At 40.4% G+C, this 19,757-nt stretch overlaps 1 pseudogene; it reads right to left on the bottom strand.

The window, feature by feature from the left end:
- LOC123390132 overlaps positions 1–19,757 on the bottom strand; it is a 72,629-nt pseudogene that overhangs the window by 14,495 nt on the left and 38,377 nt on the right.

Here is a 19,757-nt window from a genome sequence, read left to right as displayed (position 1 = left end):
AGAATGGCTGCACCAGCTTGCATTCCCACCAACATTGTAAGAGGGTTCCCCTTTCTCTGCATTCCTGCCAACATTTGTTATTTTCCCTGACTTGTTAATTTTAGCCATTCTGACTGGTGTGAGGGGGTATCTCATTGTGGTTTTTGATTTGTATTTCTGTGATGCCAAGTTATGTTGAGCATTTTTTCATGTGTTCTTTGGCCATTTCTACGTCTTCTTTGGAGAAATGTCTGTTCATGTCTTCTGCCCATTCCTTGGCTTGGGTTATTTGTTTTCTGGTTGCCAACTTGTCTTTTGGCTTTGTCAACTGTTTCCACTACTCTTCTATTTTACACTATTCTATCTAAGACTCTTTTGATATGAATGTTCAACATCAAATGGAATTTTATAGCATTAAGTGGCTGTATAGAGTTTCTTAGCACTGTGCCATAGAAGAGTATCTCTGTCTTTCCAACCTCTTGTCTCACCACGTCCCTTTCTCTGACTGTGTCCAAACCATGCTGTGCTCTTTCTTGCCTTACATTTTGAAATTTATCCTGCTGCTACTGCTGCTGCTTGGGCTTGGCATGTTTTCCATTCTTCTTTGCCTGGAGAACTCCTCATGTATTTTCAAAATGTACTCCCACCTCTGTAACAATTATAGTTCTATGCATTTGCCTCTGTTATAGCATTTCTTCTATGGATCATCATTATTGATTCAGGCTCTTTCTCTTTTCTTTCCCCCCAAAACCTTGTCTATAGCAATGTGAGGATTTGGAATGCATTGAGTGTGTCTTACTGCTTAGTGTCTAGAAAAAAAATTTGGTATAAATTTGGCCAAAAATGGAATAATATTAAATGATTTTTCACTGGGTGAACTATCAAGTTTAGACTTCAAAAAATCCATGACCTAGGTTCTAGGTTGGTGGACATTTTACATATATTAAGTTCTATTTTAACACTATGAGGACTGTCCGTTTTACTTCATAAAAAAGAAAAAAAGCCCACTCAAAAATGCAAATTTGTGCAGCGACTGTGGAAAACAGTATGGAAGATCCTAAAAAAAAAAAAAAAAAAGTTAAAAATAAAACTACCTTATTATCCAAAAATTATTTCCCACTGAATATTTAACCCCAAATACTAAAACACTAAATCAAAGAGATACATGTAGCCCTATGTTTTTAAAGCAGCATTATTTATAATAGCCAAACAATGGAAGTAGCCCAAGTGTCCATTGACTGACGAATGGATAAAAAAGATGTAATATATAAAATGGAATATTACTCAGCCATCTAAAAGAAGGAAATCTTGCCATTTGCAACAACATAGATGGAACTAGAAAATATAATACTAAGTAAAATAAATCAGTCAGAGAAAGACCAATACTATATGAGTTCACCATATAGAATTTAAGAAACAAAACAAAGGAAAAAGGAAAAAAAGAGAGACAAACTGAGAAAACAGACTCCTAACTATAAAGAACTGATGATTCCCAGAGAGGACGTGGTGGGGGGGAATGGGTAAAACGGGGGGATGGGGATTTGTTGTGTTGTGTGTGATGAGCACCAGGTGTTGTGTGGCAGTGTTGAATCACTCACTATGTTGTACACCTGAAAACAACTAATATAACACTTGCATGTTAACTGGCTGGAATTAAAATGTAAAAATAGATTACCCACAGACTCACAAAATAAAGAAAAAATAAAATAAAACTTAAAGACCCCACACAAAAGCTCTCAGTTTCTCATTTAGGTGCCACTACGCATCTCGACTGCGAGACTTTCCAAAAGTCAGTTTTTCTTCGCATCACCATCAATATGTTGGCAAGCCCTAGAAAGAAAACTTCTGTCGTTTGGTTAACTCAACTACTGTCAACTCCTACATTCACTAAATAGCTGTGTTTTAACTCCCAAGCTCTCATCTTCCTTATTCTGAGTGAAAACTCTCTTCAGGGCCACATAAGAAATATGCTGTAGACTAAAATCCAGGAAAGAGAATGTGTTCTGAATATGAGATGTGGTGGGAGAAGAGAGACTTTGGCATTTTTTGTATAGAATCACATAGAAAGGACCCCTGAAGGTCTTTCACTGCAACCCCCCCTCCCCAGTGGAGAGGAGTTTCTTCCTCAGGATCCTTGATGACTCACTAAACTCCCTTTGTAGCCTTATGAAGCCAGTCATTTCATGGTTAAGCTTCTCTTTTCATCAGGATACGAAAATTGTCCTTGTTTTAAACTTAGGTCTGACTTCTCTAATTTCAACCTGAAAGTTGCACTAGTTCTCTCTGACACAAACCTCTTCCAAATCTATGGCCCCTCCACCTGAGAACTCTCCACTCACAAGCTGGGCATTCCCCACAGCTTCCCACCTGCCTCTACTATGCCCTGATTGCTGGTCCCTTTGTATTCCCCTGGTCTCATTCCTCTGGATTCTTTAAGTCTTTCGCTCAATTTTCAATGTAAACATTCTGAGGTTCCTCCGGGTCACAGATATCCTTCCTAGGCAGTGAAAACCCTCTGCCTCCTTACTTGTCTCTCACTTGGTAGTGGCTCCATTGCCCACACACATCTTCAATTCCAGCTTTCAAGTGATCCATCAGCTGCCAAACCAAATACAGGAAAATGATTGCTGGTGAAACGTTAACTCTCTAGCTAAAAGACACACAAGGAAAGCTAATACACTTTGGAAAACAAAGGAGGTTTTAATTTCCTGGAACATGTCCTCTTTTCTATCAGTCTGTTCATGTAACTGAAACTTATAATGCCTTCCATAGTAATTCAACTTAGTTTCATGATTCAGACTCTGCTGATAATCTCCTTAATAATGCACATAACTTTTGATGAAAACAGGGTACCTGCTATTTATTTTGAATAGTATTTTTCTAGAATGACTTGGACAATGTCTCATTACTAAGATCACATGAATGTTAATTCTAGTTGTTACTTATAATTACAACACACAAGAAAAATATTGTCAGGATCCAATTTATAGAGTTTCTGAAAATAGAATTCTACAGATATCCTATAATAACAACAATAACATTTGCCTCATTTTTATCTGATTATTTTGTCTCAGTATTACACTTCACAATCCAAGCCAATTATACTAAATTTGCTTCACCCAAAGTATTAACAGGAATTTCAGAAAAAAGCATAACCTCTTCAAAATGTATGAATTACTTGAAGTCTGTGTCATAATTTTAAACGTGTAATCATTGAAGTTTATGCTGACTTCTAAAATACTTTTGCAAAATACATTAAAAATACTAAATTAATTCTGAAATATTTAATTGATGTACTTTCTACCAGTAATTATTACTCTATTTGAGAAAAAATTAAGGAAGGAGTAAAGTACCCAAGTTCTATTGTCTTAGGTTGTATTATTTAATTTCTAAAAATGCTGAATAGAGGGTATAAAAAATAGAAACAAAAATCTTCAATCAGGTTAAAAGTGTTTCTTATTTTTTTAAAAGACTTTATTTATTTATTTGAGAGAGCAAGAAAGAGAATGAGCAGGGGGGAGGGGCAAAAAGAGAAGGAGAAGCACGCAGACTCCCTGCTGAGCAGGGAGCCGACACAGGGCTTGATCCCAGGGACCCTGCGATTGTGACCTGAGCCAAAGGGCAAACACTTAATAGATGGAGTAACCCAGGATCCCCAAAACACTTCTTATTTTTAAAACATTTGCTCCTTATCCCCATCTGTTGAAAATTTTTCAATGGCCTTGAAGTTGTCAGTTTGGGTTTAGATGACTTTGGCCATAAAATTCAGGGCTGATTTTGAAAGACTTCATCAGTCTCTCCAGCATCATGATCATGAAGTTTTAGGCAAAAAATAAACCCCAAAATTATCTGAGACAATTATCCCCCACAGAGCCTGAATCTCCTGTTACAGCAGCTATGCCATTAGTCACTGTTTGTTACACATCCATTTTAGCTTTTGGGTGTTCTGTGGGAGAAGCCATTGCCAGAATGGTCTTCCTTAGCTGAGAGCTGAAGTCTCTTTCCCTCTGTTTCTTCCATGTATTCCTTCCCATTTTTTATGCTGCTCTGGAAGCCATACAAAATGGCATCCATCTAATACTGGTATTGAATTTAAAACAGAATAGAAACCATGCTCAACTTCATTCTTTGTCAGAATTGAAATGTTTTCACTGAAAAACTGTACTAGGCTGTATCGGCAGAAGGAGTAAGAAGTGTTTACCCTTCCCTAATGAGAAGTTCAGAAAGAGCAGAAGGGGCCCATGTTCCATTGGAATGACGATTTCAGAAGCAAGTAGGGCAATTATGAGCATTAGTTACTGTGATGGATTTTTGAGGTGTCCCTCTAAGCAAGGCTAGTCCCAGGTACTATTAACAATAATCTATATGTTGCTGTGAAGGTATTTTAGTAGATGTGATTAAAAACCCATAATCTGCTGTGTCTTAAAGTGAGGGCGATTATCCCCAGATAACCTGGGTGGGCCTAATATGCCCACTCAGTTAAAAGGCCTGAAGAGTATGACTGAAGCTTCCCTGATGAAGAGAAAAAAAACTCCAGTTGTGCACCTTGTGCAAGCTATGGCTCATATGCCTGAGGGGGTTTCTCTGGTCTACTACCATCCTGAGGGGCTGTCTTGTAGGTTTGCTGGGATTGGCCTATAGTCAGCCCACACAGTAGGTAAGCCAATTTTCCTTCCAATGACGATTCTTTTAATATATATCTCTTACTGGTTCTGCTTCCCTGTTTGAATCCTGACAGAAAACACTTCCAGCCCCCCCTGGAACCAAAACCAAAGCAAGGCAAATAGATAAAATGAAAGCAAAGGTTGGGACTCCAAAGTTCTATAGGCAAGAAAACAGGCAGATCAAAGGAATGAGCTGAAAAAACACCACAGGCCACACCTTTTCATGAAACAGGAAGGATGACTCAGAGGGTGGAGTTGAAAATCCAGAGGGTGGAAACTACATTGGAGTTCTGAAAGTCTGAGAGAACAGAGGCAGTTCCCAGGCCTTGAAACCAAGTAAAACTTCCCAGTCCCCATTAGAAATGACTCCATTTGTTTCCTTCCATTTTCCCCATTTTTTTGAAAAGGGAATATAGCCCATTATCTTATGACTGCCTACCAGTGGGGGTATTTTGGGGATCAGATGAGATTGGCTCTTGAATTTCAACAGGGTTCAAGCGTTGAAGAAGAAGAGCTGTGCCTGAGGATGGATAATACCCAGAGGGTCAAGGGATCATCCCTGATTTAGATGACTGAGATGATGAGAGGAGTTTTGGACTTTTGGGGCTGATAAAATTTAGGTGAGATCTTAGTTCTTGTGGTTGACACTACAATGGACAATGGATTGAGAAATTTTGGGGACCGCTCAGAATAGAGTTAATGTATTTTGCCTGTGGAATAGATACGAATCTTTTGAGGGGCCAAGGGCAGACTGATAGAATAAATGGTTCCTGCAGATGTCTATATTTTCTAATCCCCGAACTGGTTAATATGTTAGTTTTATATTGCAAAGGAAAAATTTAATGATAGTAGTTGGACTTAAAGTGTGCCAACTTTAAGATAGAGAGAATATCCTAAATAGCTTAACCACCTATGGGCCCAACATAATCATAAAGGTCTTTAATGTGGAAGAGGAAGGCTAGAAAATTCATGATCAGAAAGTGAAATGCAACATGAGAAAGACCTGAGTGGCCATTCCTAGCTTTGAAGATGAGAGGGGTCCAATGAGCCCAAGGAATGCTGGAAGATTCTAGAAGCTGCAAGAGGCAAGAAAAACCAGATTTTTCCCCATAGAAACTCCAGAAAGAAATGCAGCCAGTCAGTAAGTACATCTTGATTTTAGTCCAGTGAGAGGAACGCCATTTTTGAACTTCTGACCTTCCAGAACTATAAGAAATAATAACTAATGGTTTTTTTAAGCTATTTTAATTTGTGACAATTTCCTACAGCAGCAATCAGAAACTAGTAACAGTCCCTCTTAATCTAGCTAGTGAAGAAAGAAGCTACATTTAGTAATGTGTAATGCAACCCATCTCCTCACCAAAGCCGTCTAGATTACTCCTGTCACAGTGACAAGTGGAGAACATCCCTTTTTCCTTATTAATTATGACAGAGATAACTTACACACGAATATGAAGGCTCTTCATTGATGGATTCTTTTTTATATTGGTCTTTCTAACAACAATCCAGGTACCTGACCAGTGGGGGGCCCCAATTGTGATTCCCCTAGACCACACAAATGAACAAATAAAGAGTTTGTTGTAGTAAAGATTGTTTGTATAGAGAAAGCAAATTCTAATTAGCAAAACGTGTTGTAGAGCTTCCTTTCCAATTTTTTCATATCTTTTTGTAATAAACATAAGCATTTTGGATAAATGCTCTAATGTTTTAAGTTCTTAATTTAAGTCTTTCAAATTCTGCCCCCCCCCCTGGCATGAAAAATAGAATATTACGTATTTTGGGACTCATTGGGGTGTCTCAGTCCTTAAGTGTCTGCCTTTGCCTCAGGCCATGATCCCAGTGTCGTCCTGGGATCAAGCCCCATGTCAAGTTCCCATTTTCCCCCCGCCTTCAGTGGGAAGCCTGCTTCTCGCTTCCTCCCCACGCCCCCCTCTCTTGTGTTTCCCTCTATTGCTGTCTCTCCTCTGCTAAATAAACAACAAAATAAATATTCTTTAAAAAAAAAAGAAACGCATAGCTTTAAGAAATCGCATTTCTCTTTTAAAAAAAAAAAAGCATTACTTTTTTGAAGATTTTTTATTTATTTATTTATGACAGAGACAGAAAAGATCACAAGTAGGCAGAGAAACAGGCAATAGAGGGAGGAAGCCAGACCCCCTTCCCTGCTGAAGCAGAGAGCCCCGAGTGTGGTGGGGGCCCTCAATCCCCATGGACCCCTGGGGGATCATGACCTGAAAAAGGCCGAAAGGCAAAGGGCTTTTAAAACACCACTGAGTCCAGCCCGGGTGCCCCTAAAAAAAGCGAGGCATTACTTTTTAAGGATGCAGTAAATTTGTAGTGGTCAGGTCCACCCTTAAAATAACCTCAGATCATTTAGTTTGCTGAGAAAAAAAAACTCCTGCCAGCTAAAAATAAAAACTTGAGCTTCAATCCAGTTAACTACTTGGGAAATCTTGTTTTTTCAGGTAAACACAATTAGAGTAACTACCATTTCACCTGCTACCCAGGGACTGGGTATTTTTGTTGAACTCAATATACTCTTATTGATTAAAAAGAAAACATATTTAATAGAGGTTAAAGGGATATAATACAAACATGATCTAGAAAGTTAAGTTGGGGAAAAATTTAGTTTGGAGGGTCTGGAAAGCAATAAATGTTTTTCAAATTGGATAGAAGCACAAGCAATCCCCCCTTTGTTTTTTTGTGTACCTTAATAGAATGTTTAAAAAAAATACATTAATCTTGAAAAGAACGGTCTACCCTTATAATACAGGATAATGCAAAAAAATCATCACTAACCTGAATTAAATTACAGTACCAAAATTATAAACCTACTAGAGTAAGCAGGTGGTACAACCAGAGGGTTTTTCCTTTCCTAGAAAATGCAGAGGAACAGAGGAAAGGCAAGAAAAAATGCAAGTGGAAAAAAACTTCCCAGCCCGTCGAACACCACCTGTAAGAAAATTATGCACTGTTCCGTGATGGGAGAAGGGGGGGAAAGAGTCCCCGAAACTAGGTTTTTTTACTTGAACATAGAAGAAGAAGCAATATAACCCGCCCTAAGAAAAAGGGGGAAAAATATGTTATTTAGAGCCAAGGTGTCAATGAATGAAGTTAGAAAATAGTACAAGTGCTAATGTGTACCCCAAATTGTGGGTGGGTTTTTGTTGCCCCCCGCACACACCCAATGCAAACTTAATTTTTCACATCAATCATCTTATGTCTTGGGTTCCAATAAAATGCCACCAACAGAAAATCCCCTACAAAACTTTACGATTGTAATCTTGAGTAGGTTGTGGAAACCATGGAGTAACTATTTTCCCATTGTAAGCTTTTTCCTTAACTTTGTTTCGCATGGTTGTGTGTTAGAAGGATTTATGTAAAAGTCCTTCAAAAGAATCTTGAAATAACTTATTTTTGATAGTGTATGGTGACATATAATATGGTCTAACTCTTAAGACTCACAAAATTTTGACGCTGCTGGCCCTTTTTTTCAAAAAAACTAGGTAAAGCAAAAAGGTATTACTTGGGGGATAGAAACATTTATTTGCCAGTCTCGTGGTTCTTCAGTGAGTAAACCCAAAGGAGGCCATATATAATTTTAAAACATAAGAGGACTCTCTTAGTGATTGTGTAGTCCTTCTGCTGAGGTAAGCTAAAAACTTTTGTGTGGTTGGTTTGGGTTCTTTCTTGAGGTTCAATAATGCAAACAAGAAAGTTGGCAAGGGGCTCAAAGGGGGGGGGGGGTAGTTTTCTTACGATCGGTAAGTGTGGAAGGTGGAGGGTGACAGAGCTTGTTTTAATAAAACCCACAGAGGTGTTTTCTTTTTTCCCCTACCTCACTGATTCTTTTCCCCCACATCTCTGAGTGGCCCATCATGACCAGTAGCTTACGCACCAATACGCCCTGCTTTCCCCTGGTGGGGAAGGTCCTTCACTAACCAAGCTCTGACTAAGGAGCTTTTTACTGCAGAATAAAACTCTCAGTCATCCACGTGACTGACTTTCTAATCACACAGAAGACCCCTCCACAACAAGCAAGCAACCCCTTGATGACAGGGCCACACATGGATGATGTGAGAGATGGTAAAATCTAAAATTTTTTCATATTTGTCTGTTTTTATGTGATCCTGAGTGTGCTCCCTTCACATACTAGTATGTGACGTTTGGGCTAAGGTTTTCTAAAATCTCTTTGTTTCCAACATGTAGTCCCATCTCTCTGGAGGAGATGTAATGGTAATATTTACCTCAGAAGTAGATGGGGGAAGGGCTTACATAAATTAAATATTCTATATATAACAAAAGGAACAGCAGAAATTTGCGTTATAAAAGCCTTCATGGCTACTATTCAGCCACAAGTCATGAGCCTGCGCGGAGGAGAAGAGGCTTGGGAGAGAGAACCTGGATCCCTGTCAGCTGGCTCTGTCCCCCCCCTCACTGTGGTACGTGACCCAGTCCAGCCATTCTCGTCAGCTAGAATCTGAGGGGGAAGTTGGTCACCAAGTTTCTTGTCCTTGTCACACCAAGGACCAACAATATTGAGGTTATCCAAAATAATTAATCCTTTTCTTAGATGGTTTTTATACTCCTGTTGGCTGGGCTGAAGTTCAGTAATATTACTTCTCTCTTGACCATTAGAGAGGGAAGGGAACCCAGAAAATTTGTTCATGCCTCCCATTTTGTGGTTGAGGAAGACGATTTTGAATATAGCATACATATTCAGAGTTGGTTTTTTTTTTGAATATTTTTTAATATTTTTGCATTCTTTGTTATTCCTTCCTAGATTTAAACCCACCTTAAATTAATTTAGAATTGCATGTTCAAGGTAAGTTCTTGAATCATTTCTCCTAATTTTCTTCTTTAACTGTAATTAGCTTTAAAATATTGATAAAGTTCAATCAAGCAAATGTTTCAAATCCTGGTCAAAATCACTTAAAAATAAAAACTGCCTGGCTCTAATCAAAGGGCACAGCATGCACTTATAATGTCCATTCTGTACTTAATGTTCTCGATCAACTACGCTAGCCCCAGACAAACATGATGTACAAGATAACATAAGCAGCCATTAGTCAAGAGATCTCATGTTTTTTAAGCTAGGCACATTTTATACAGGTGAAGTCAGTTACATTATGGAATTGGGCTTTACTAATTAGTAATAAGAGCTTTTAAAAAACTATAAAGATTCAGGGTTTCCTGGGTGGCTCAAGTCAGTCAGTTGACTTGCCCCTTGACTCTGCCTTTTTTCAGTTCAGGTCATGATTCCGGCGTCCTGGGATCGAGTCCCACCTTGGGCCTCCCAAATCAACGGGGGGGGGGGGTCTGCTTCCTTACCTCCCCTCGTCACCTTCTCCTCGCTCATGCTTCTCTCCCAGTTCCATTTCTCTCCTCAAATAAATAAATAAAAATCTTTAAAAAAAAGATATTTAAAAAAATAAATAAAATAAAGATTCACTTCCTGGTCCTTGGTTTTCTGTACGGGTCAAACTTCAACCCTCAACTAAAATCACCTGTGTGGGTTTTAGGGGGACTGTTTTATTTTTTTCTGCCCTTACATAGAATACCGTAGTGAGATCTCTCACTTTTTTCTTGTAATTAAAAGTGTAATTGCTCACAGTGGTAATAAACCTAAGATATTCTTATTTAAGGTGCAAGAGGGGTAAAAACCTAACAAGGAAATGAAGAACAACAAGGGATAAATTTAGTGAGTTATATCTTTAAATGTTTGTAGATGTGAAATTCTCTCTTCAAATAAAAAAGAGAAAATCAACTCCTTTCCCTTCCCTCCCCCAGCTCTGCTTCAAGTGCACAACCTTCTTTTAGCCTCCCTAGTTTCTCTGGAAATCTGGATGATGAGGGAGCACACACAGACAAACATTCCTTGTTTCCCCCCCTACAAAGTGCCTCTACTTTTTACCCCCTAACCTAACAAAACCAGTTTGGTTCACCTCACTACTTAGGTTGTTACAAAAACACTGCAGAAAGGGAAAAGAGAAAATTTGTAAAAAGCAAGCCAGGCAGAAGCCTCTGTGGGGGGTTCAACCCCCCCCTGCTGTCTCTTACTAATGGCTCCTCAGATCTGGCGAAAGACCAGGGTGAAACATAATGCAAGGCCCAGTTCCATTCATGGTTCTTCCCCAATGGTGGACACACCCCAATGAAGATGAAGATGCAAGGTTTTTTCGCGACTTGACGCTGCTCAGCATGTCTTCAGATGAAATACCATGATGGTGGGGTGTAGGATGTTCTGGGACAAACATTTTCCTCCTCTACATAACTTCTCTTATCATTGTTACTGAATACGCCTCCTCAGCGCTGTGATTATGCAGAAAGAAATAAACATCTTCATGGAAGAACGCCTGGAAAGAAATTTTGTTCCCCATCCCCACGGAAAATTCCCCTCCTGGGTGATGTGATAGAATACCCACATCCTGTTTTTATTATTCATAGAAAACACCCGTCCCCTCCATTTGCCCCCCTTTCTCCCTTTTCCCCCCACAGGTTTTTCATTTATTTCCCCCTTATCCCTTCCCACCAAAAGAGTTTTTTTTTTTTTGCCTCAATTGAGTAATGTTTAGGAAAAAGAAGGTTGGAAACCATGGGGGCAATTGGGGACTTTTTTTTTCCTCACAAGAAAAAGTGGCCCAGCAGGGGCTCCCCTGGGGTGGTTTTCCAAGTGGGTTTTTAAGCCCCTCTGGCCCCTTCAGCTAGGATCAAATGATCTCCAAGGGCCACTGGGGAACTGAGGGGGTCCCCACAACCAGCCTCTTTCCCTGCTCCGTGGGGGGATGGCTTTGCTTTCCCACTTGCCCCTCCCTTTCTATGCCCTACCTTCCTCTGCCTGCCCTGTGGAATTTCTCCTTTTCCCTGTCAAAAAAAAAATACTAAAACCTTAAAAAAAAAAAAGACAAATGGTATCAAACAAACCATTTGTTGGTACTGGGTGCACAAAACCCCACAGCATACAGTGTTTATTTTTTTCTGGAAAAATTCATGACGCACGGCCCCCCCCCTTCTCATTTCCCCCCCCACCCCTGAAAAGCAATGTTTTCCCTTACAACATTTTTAATGAAGAAAATTTTTTTATTTAAAAAAATGTTTTTTTTACTCTCAGGGTCCCCCCCACTAAAGCCACGTTCCAGCGGGGAAAAGAAAATGGGTGGGTGGGTTGGTTCACCTGAGGGGCCCAGGCGAAGAGAAAAAAAAAATCCTTTGCCTTGGGATCCCTAGTTACATTTATAACCACTTTTTATTTTGGTGTTGAAAAATAATGAAGTAACTATAAGATTTTTGCTTACTATTAGATTTTAAATTTTTAAAATAGTGTTTTTCTAGGCCAATAAAAAAATTAAATCTTTTTTCTGCCTGATTCAGGCGTGGGCTCTATGAACGGATAATGCCATAGAAAACCAACAACAACACAACCAGATTATAGCCAGCCAAGTTTAAGCAAACCTCATTTCCAAGACCTAGTGGAAGGATAAATATTTACAAATAGTTTCTTTCATTAGGAACAAGAATCTGGGCCTCTGGTTCTTATCCCCATCTACCTAGTCTCATTCCAGTCTGGTGTGATGTAATTTAGGGGAAATAGCAGAAGGGGCAGGCAGCCTCAGAATGACCCAGTCCTTCATGGTATGCTGGCCCTTTTACCTTCAAAATAATGAACCTTTTCAAGGGGGAAAAAAAAAAAGCCTATTGAAATTGAGGCTTTAAGCTTGAAACTTCTAGTTCTTCTCTGCATCAGAGCTTTTGAGTCTTTCAACCTTTGACCTCGTAATTGCTCTGCTCTGCTAAGGTTCATTCAGGAGAAGAGCAAACACAAAGGCTGGGAGGAAGAGGAACATTTGTGTTTTTAGCAAAGGCCCCTGAATCAGATTTTACGGGAAGTTTAAAAAAAACCTAAATCCAGCAACACCTTTGCAAGATTAGTGTCAAAAGTTAGTGCCTTCTGCAAATGCTAGTCCCATGCTGTGGGGTCCCCCCCCCCTGCATTCTCTTCTATTGCTGTAAGAGTCAGTCCTTGGTTTGTACTCACGCCAGGATGCCGGAGAGGGTAGAGTTTTTCCGCAGCTAAGTAAGACAGGTAGCTGAACATGAAGACGATGAGTGGTTCGATGGCAGAGAGAGATATTCTGAGTGAAACGCGTGATAAATGCAGAAATAAACCCAAAAATTTATGCCGAAAAACACTCCTCCCAACCCCCACAATAATGAATCGGGCACATCCAGCCAAAATGTCAACAGGTTTCTATGTCTTCAAATTTATGCATCTTTGTGAAGGCAATAATATATTGTATAAGACCTAGACAAAAAGAAAAACGAAAGAAACAAGAATTAGGAAAATGAGAATTACTTGACACACAGATTCTTAACTTCATGTCCAGTTGAGTAATACATAAGTGAATTACAGGACCATATATAATTAATATGTCTTACAAACTAACTTTAAAAAAATCATTCTACATAATTTACTCTTATTCATTACAGTGGGTAAGAGTCTAATACAGCTGTAGTCCCCCACTGAGCACCTACTCTGTGCCCCATCTCTTTCTCTCTTTGCGAAGCTCTCTGTTTCAGTTATCAACTAGTTTCAATTTCCCTCCCAGCTCCAAATGCCCCACCTTTCAATACTGGGCTCTATAATAAACAACGGAATTCCCCTCTGCAGATTTTTTCTCCTTCAAGGGAGCCGCATGTTACAGCTCTCTCAGCAGAGGGAGCTGAAGGGACATTGCTGGGAGAAGGGGCTTTCCAGCAACTTCCGGTGGAGGGGCAAGAGTCTGTGCAGGTAATTGAGAGACTTCCCGTAGGTCCTCGGAGGGGCGGGTTCACAGGCCTTGGAAGAAATTGGTCTGTAAGTTACGGCTTCCTCTGGGGATAACTTGTCCGGGGACCTCCTGACATGGAAAAAAGAAGCCCTGGGCATAACCCCCCCTCATGCAGCATGTCTGTCGTGAGGGGCCCTGGGCAGCCCACTCTGTGGAAAACCCTCTCCTGCCCCACAACAGCCTTCTCAGAAGGCCCTGTGCCCCCTCTAAGCCCAAACCTCCCACTGCACACCGGGTTGTGCCACCAACTACTGATGCCCCTCCTTCCCTGCCTGCCTCCCTGAGGGGTTGCCCCTGCTCTTTGCCCAGCAGCTCGATGGCCATCTTATCTCCTGCCCAATGGTCCATCCACACCTCCAGGGAGATGGGAAATCCCTTTCAAGTTTATGTTTTTGGTAAACCTGTTACCCTATTCTAAGGAAGAGTTCTCCTAGTTTACAGCTAGTTCTTTGTTATAGTTAATCATTTCGATATTAAAAAAAATTCTCTGTTTAACCTACTGTGTGTGGTTTCTCTCTCTCCAATTGGACCCGACCTACTATACTTTGCATAAAATGTCATCTCATTGAATCTTTCAAACCACTGGAAGCCCACCTGATACACTCACTCCCCAATTTTCCTGACTATTTCTCTACTCAGTCAACGTGGGTCAACGTAAGTGTAAGAAATTAGAGTGGGGGCACATGGGTGACGTGGTTAAGCATCCGACTCTTGATTTCAGCTCAGGGTCATGATCTCAGGGTCCTGGGATGGAGCCACACACATCAGGGAGTCTGCTTGTCCCTCTACCTCTGCTCCTTCTCTCACTTGCATTCTCTCTCTCCCTCTCACTCTCAAATAAATAAATAAAATCTAAATGAAATGAAATGATGAATGAATGAATTACAGGAATCTAGGGAATCGCTGCTTTTTCATGTGCTTGGCAGCCCAGAATTTAGACTGAACTTCTGAAAAGTGGCAGCTGCCACACCGTTAATGAGACACACAGATAAAGTGAGATCTCTGAGGATATTGAAGAACCTTTGAGAAGATCAGGCCCTGAACAGCCCAGATAAACCACAAATATACATATTGGCCTTTGTTTGCCTATACTAGGAAAAATGGGGGGGTGGGGAATCAGAGCAGGAGCAGAAGCTAACACTCAAGGAAATAAGGTCAATGATTATCTGCTGTATGTGGAACCACAGGAGTGGACAGACCCTCCAGTATGGTTGGGTCTCTATCCCATTCATTACTCTGGCTCTCACTCTGCTCTCACCTTACTTCTGGAATGATCCCCTACTCTGTGACCTGCAAGACTTGCCCAGGCCTGAGCCTCCTGTGTGACTCTGACTTCTCCATCCCCAATTCGTCTTTCCTTACTGAGACACTCAGTGTCACCTCTGTTCTACAGGGCGCCCTGATAGCATTTGGATACTGGCCTTGACTTCACCCATGAGGCTTACCAGAAACTACTGGCAGCTTTGTATACACACTGACCTTTTGGCCATGGTCTTTCATCCGCCATTGCTTCTCCAGCCCTTATCCCAGTCCTGCCCTTTCCAGATCTGCTCTGTGAAGGGCCTCTGCTGATACCTCATGACATCACCTTTGATTAAAATTTGTTTTTTGGGGCGCCTGGGTGGCTCAGTGGGTTAAAGCCTCTGCCTTCTGCTCAGGTCACAATCTCAGGGTCCTGGGTTCGAGTCCCACATCGGGCTCTCTGCTTAAGCAGGGAGCCTGCTTCCTCCTCTCTCTCTCTCTCTCTCTCTCTCTCTGCCTGCCTCTTTGCCTACTTGTGATCTGTGTCGGTCAAATAAATAAATAAAAATCTTTAAAAAATATTTGTTTTTCTGACAGAGATGGTCAATGAAGAAGCCTAGGCTGGCTTCTTGTTAGGTTCAAAAATCATAAACCATCAAGGTACATTTAAAGCAAAGCCCCACTTAACTCATTTGCATTTATTTTCTAAGGCGTGCCTCATTTATTTGAGTGAGGTTGTTCTCCAGTAGCAGAAAATAGAAATAGCACAAGCTCAGCTGCGTCTCTGTGGCAATGTGTGTCTCTGTTCATGGGTGCCCTAGAGTTACTGTATAGACTGTTAACACACTTTGTTATCCATTTCTGTGGAGAGCAAAAATTTTACCCAGGGATGCCTGCATGGTGGTTAAGCATCTGCCTTTGGCTCAGGTCCTGATCCCAGGGTCCTGGGATCAAACCCTGCATTGGGCTTCCTGCTCAGCAGGGAACCTGCTTCTCCCTCTGCCTGCTGCTCCCCCTGCTTGTGCCTTCTCTTTCACTCTCTCATCATTCTAACACAATAAATAAAATTATTTTTTTTAAAAAAGAAAAGAAAATACATTTTTTGCAAAAAAAAAATCTTATTCAGGGTATATGTCAATTATAGCTCAATAAAGCTAGAATGAGAAAGAAAAAAAAAAAAGTTAGACAATATGGGATTTGCAACAGGTTTTAAATTTCGATTGGCCTGTCTGAAAAAGTTTTCAGCAGAATTGTTTAAAAGTCTGTGGACATGTAGACAGAACTCCCCAGAGTCCAGTTGTTAACACGTTAATTTTTTATACTTACTACTACTACTTTTATAAAAAAGTACTACTACTACTTTTATACTTAAGTCTATTTCTGGAGATGGGAGGTAAGGGGCTGGGGCAGGATGGGTTCTTATGCCCATATCATGTCCTTCTTTGGGAGTCTATGGAAAGCATAGTACTTTGTACTACATCTCTGAAGGACGAATTGGTGTTCTTTTTCTTAAGAAGAATTTAAATATTCCATTCTTCAAGTCTTACATATTTAGCTGGTTACTATTACAACTATAGGCACTCCACAGAACATACACAACTTGCTTATACTGTAACCAACACTTAAATACTGTTCTCCGTGCTGGCCGCCATTCCACTGCCCTCCCACACCCACCAGGGTGCACCTAATCTGGCCAAATGTAGAGCACTTCTTTCTTACAGTGATACTTCAGGTCTTTCTCCCTGCCTCCCTCTCTTGGAAATACTATTCTCTTCTTTCTTAATCTGGTTTTGGATCCTTGCATGTCAAATTTGGGAAAACATTTTCATTGGGAAAATGTTCTTGTACTGTCTACTTTTCCCTACAGAACCTCTGGACTTGAGTTTCCTTTCTGAATCACAGACTTGTATATCACCTTCTTTAAGATAGGGTTTGGGGGCACCTGGTGGCTCAGTCAGTTAAGTGTCCAACTCTTGATTTGGGCTCAGGTCATGATCTCAGGGTCGCAAGATCCAGCCCAAGTCAGGCTCCACACCCAGCCTGGTGCTCTCTCTCTCTTGCTCCCTCTACCCCTCCCTCTCACTGTACACACATATTCTCTCCTAAGAAAGAAAGAAGAAAGAAAAGAAAGAGAAAAAAAAAAAAGAAAAGAAAAAAAAAGACATTAGGGTTTTGCTACAAGATCTTGCAAGAGTAGTGACTTTTCACATTTAGTCTTTGAACACTAACTTACAAAGAAGTAAAGTTAATAGAATAAATTCCAATTAAATTCAAACCTCCAAAGAAAAACAATAAATGGGGAAAAAAAACCCAGGAATGTTTCTGTTTTCCTGGGAATTTGTTAAAAGCTGAAAAGTCATTGTTGTGTTTGGGTTTCCCTAATAATGGGTCTTAAACTATGATGCTACCTCCTCATATAAGGGATTCTCATGCATTCACAATATGCCATTTTATAGCCTCCAATTTTGTTCCATCTTAATTTTCCCTTAAAGATCCTTTTGGGCCTTTTTTTGACTCTTTTATATTGCCATGATGTTTCGGAAATGACAATGTGTTGTGTGGTTTCCTGTTCCTGCATGGCCCTTGCAGCTGTGAACACTTACCTTTAAAATGGAAACTTCCATCCCTATATCCTCTAGCTTTGGGAATGACAATACCTTTAGTAAAGAGAATTATAAGAAAAAAAAAAGTCTTATCCAGAACAGAATGGCTTTTGTCTTTGGAATATGAGTTGGTGGAAAGGTCGGTCCTCAACGTCATTCGGTTGTCTCCACTCCTCATGTAGGATGCTGTATCACTAATGGACTTTGCTGAATGGGGAGGGGAGAGAATGAGGAGGGTGTCCAGTGTACCTCCCTTTCCCAGTGCAGCTTTGTCACATTGCCCTCTGTATGAGTTTCCCAGAGCAGCTGTAAACAGCACGCCCCAAATTTGGACGGGAAATTTGATTCTCTCTCACTGTCCCTGGATGCTAGAAGTCCAAAATCAAGGTGCTGAGAGGGCCACACACTCCATTGAAGTTTCTAGGAAAGGATAGTTCTTTGCTTCTTCTTCATTTCTGGTGGTTGTTGGCAGGCCTTGGTGTTCCTTGACTTGTGGACATAGGACTGTGGTCTCTGCCACTGTCCACATATGGACTTCTCTGTGTGTCCCCTCCTCTGTGTCTTCAACATTGCCTTCTTACAAGGATACTTGTCCTTGGACTAGAACCCGCCTCGCTCCAGTGTGAGTTCATTTTAAACTAATTGTATCTGCAAAGAACTATTTCCAAATAAGATCACATCTCATGTGATCTTGTTCTGGGGGACATGAGTTCTTTTTTGGGGGAGGGGGGCACTATTCAATCTAGTACAGCTTCTATAACCCAAATAAATGACTTGTATTACAGACTAGCAGATTTTCATTGTCAATCTCTCAGGCTACAACTTGATTTTGAATTTCAAAAAGTCCTGATCTGTGGCTTTCCTCCAAATGGCTCCATTTTATTTCTTTAGGGAGCCTAGGACACATGTTTTTTCAGTGTCTGGATTAGTTCCTGCTTTTTAATGTGATTAGTAGCCAGTAGCCAACAAGCTTGGTTAGATAGAGGGATATGTAGAAGAAGATTGTAAACAGGCTCCCTTCCTCCCCTAAAGAAATGTTTCTAGACATCTTCTGGGAAAAGGAGAAGAAGCTGGGGAAGGTATATAAGAAGAAGAAAAAGGGGTTCATAGCTGGTTTGGTCAGTTAAACAGCCAACTCTTGATTTCAACTCAGGTCATGATCTCAGGGTCCTGGGATCAAGCCCTGAAGCAAGCTCCCTGCTCAGTGGGGGATCTTCTCCCTCTCCCTCTGACACCTTCCCTCCACCACCCACTCTTTCTCTCTCTCTTGCTTAAAAAAATAAACCTTTAAAGAAGAAGAAGCAGCAGCAGCAAAAAATTTAGCGCAAATTGACTCAAGCAAAGACACACATACTCTTACATCATGAGCTCTGTACATTGGTGCAATTAGGAAAGGAATTGCCTTAAATAGAGAAAGGGAGAGACTTGCTGAAATTTCACACCAGATTTGCTTAAGAATACTCATGCTGATGCATAGAAATTTTAAAAGGACAAAGTAAAATCCCCGTATTGTCTCCCAGTTCCTCCCAGAGAAAGCCACTCTAAATATGATATATAGACACAGTATATGCATATATATTTATAAATACATCTGTAAATCTCATGTAAACACACACACACACACACACACACATATGTATGTCCTTTCTTTTTTTTTTTTTTATATATACTACATTTGGTTTATTTTCTCCTGTCAGCAACATTTGAAAATTTTCTTTTTTTAATACTTAAAAAAATTTTTTTATTATGTTCAGTTAGCCACTGTGTAGTACATAATTAGCCCTTGATGCAGTGTCCAGTAAATCATTAGTTAAGTATAGCACCCAGTGCTCATAAGAGCACATGTCTTCTTCAATACCCATCACCCTGTTACCCCTTCCCCTACCCTCCTCCCCTCTGAACCCCCCAGATGTTTCTCAGGATCCATAGTATCTCAAGGTTCAATGGCACCTCCTTCTCTTCAGTTACTCCTGCAAGAAATCCAAGAGTCACCTGCTGTTTCACCTTCTATCTCCATTCTCCTCTTCATCTTTAACAATAGACTCCCACATCATTTTTATTTATATGTGGATTAATTTACCCGTTTATAATATAAACATTATATAGAAACACTCTGACACAAGAGCTATATATTTCCAATAATTCATATATCTCTATTGTACTCTGTGGCTGTTTTTCTGCACCATCCTGTCCACTTACCACCCCACATGTGGTAAGTGCTAGTCTGCATTTGTGTTTTTAATTCCTTTGCATCACAGATAAGCAGGGAGGGAGGAAGGTACACAGAGATGTATGCCTAACGAACACTGTGTATGTCCTTTCTTTTTTTTTTTTTTTTTTGTAAAAGATTATTTATTTATTTATTTGTCAGAGACAGAGGGAGAGAGAGCGAGTGAGCACAGGCAGCAGACAGAGAGGCAGGCAGAGGCAGAGGGAGAAGC

The sequence above is a fragment of the Mustela putorius genome, unplaced genomic scaffold, assembly GCF_011764305.1.
Source record: "Mustela putorius furo isolate JIRA1106 unplaced genomic scaffold, ASM1176430v1.1 tig00537235_pilon_pilon_pilon, whole genome shotgun sequence".
Classification (NCBI taxonomy): Eukaryota; Metazoa; Chordata; class Mammalia; order Carnivora; family Mustelidae; genus Mustela; species Mustela putorius.
The sequence above is the reverse complement of the archived record's forward strand: the minus strand, read 5'-3'. Positions and strand labels throughout refer to the sequence as shown.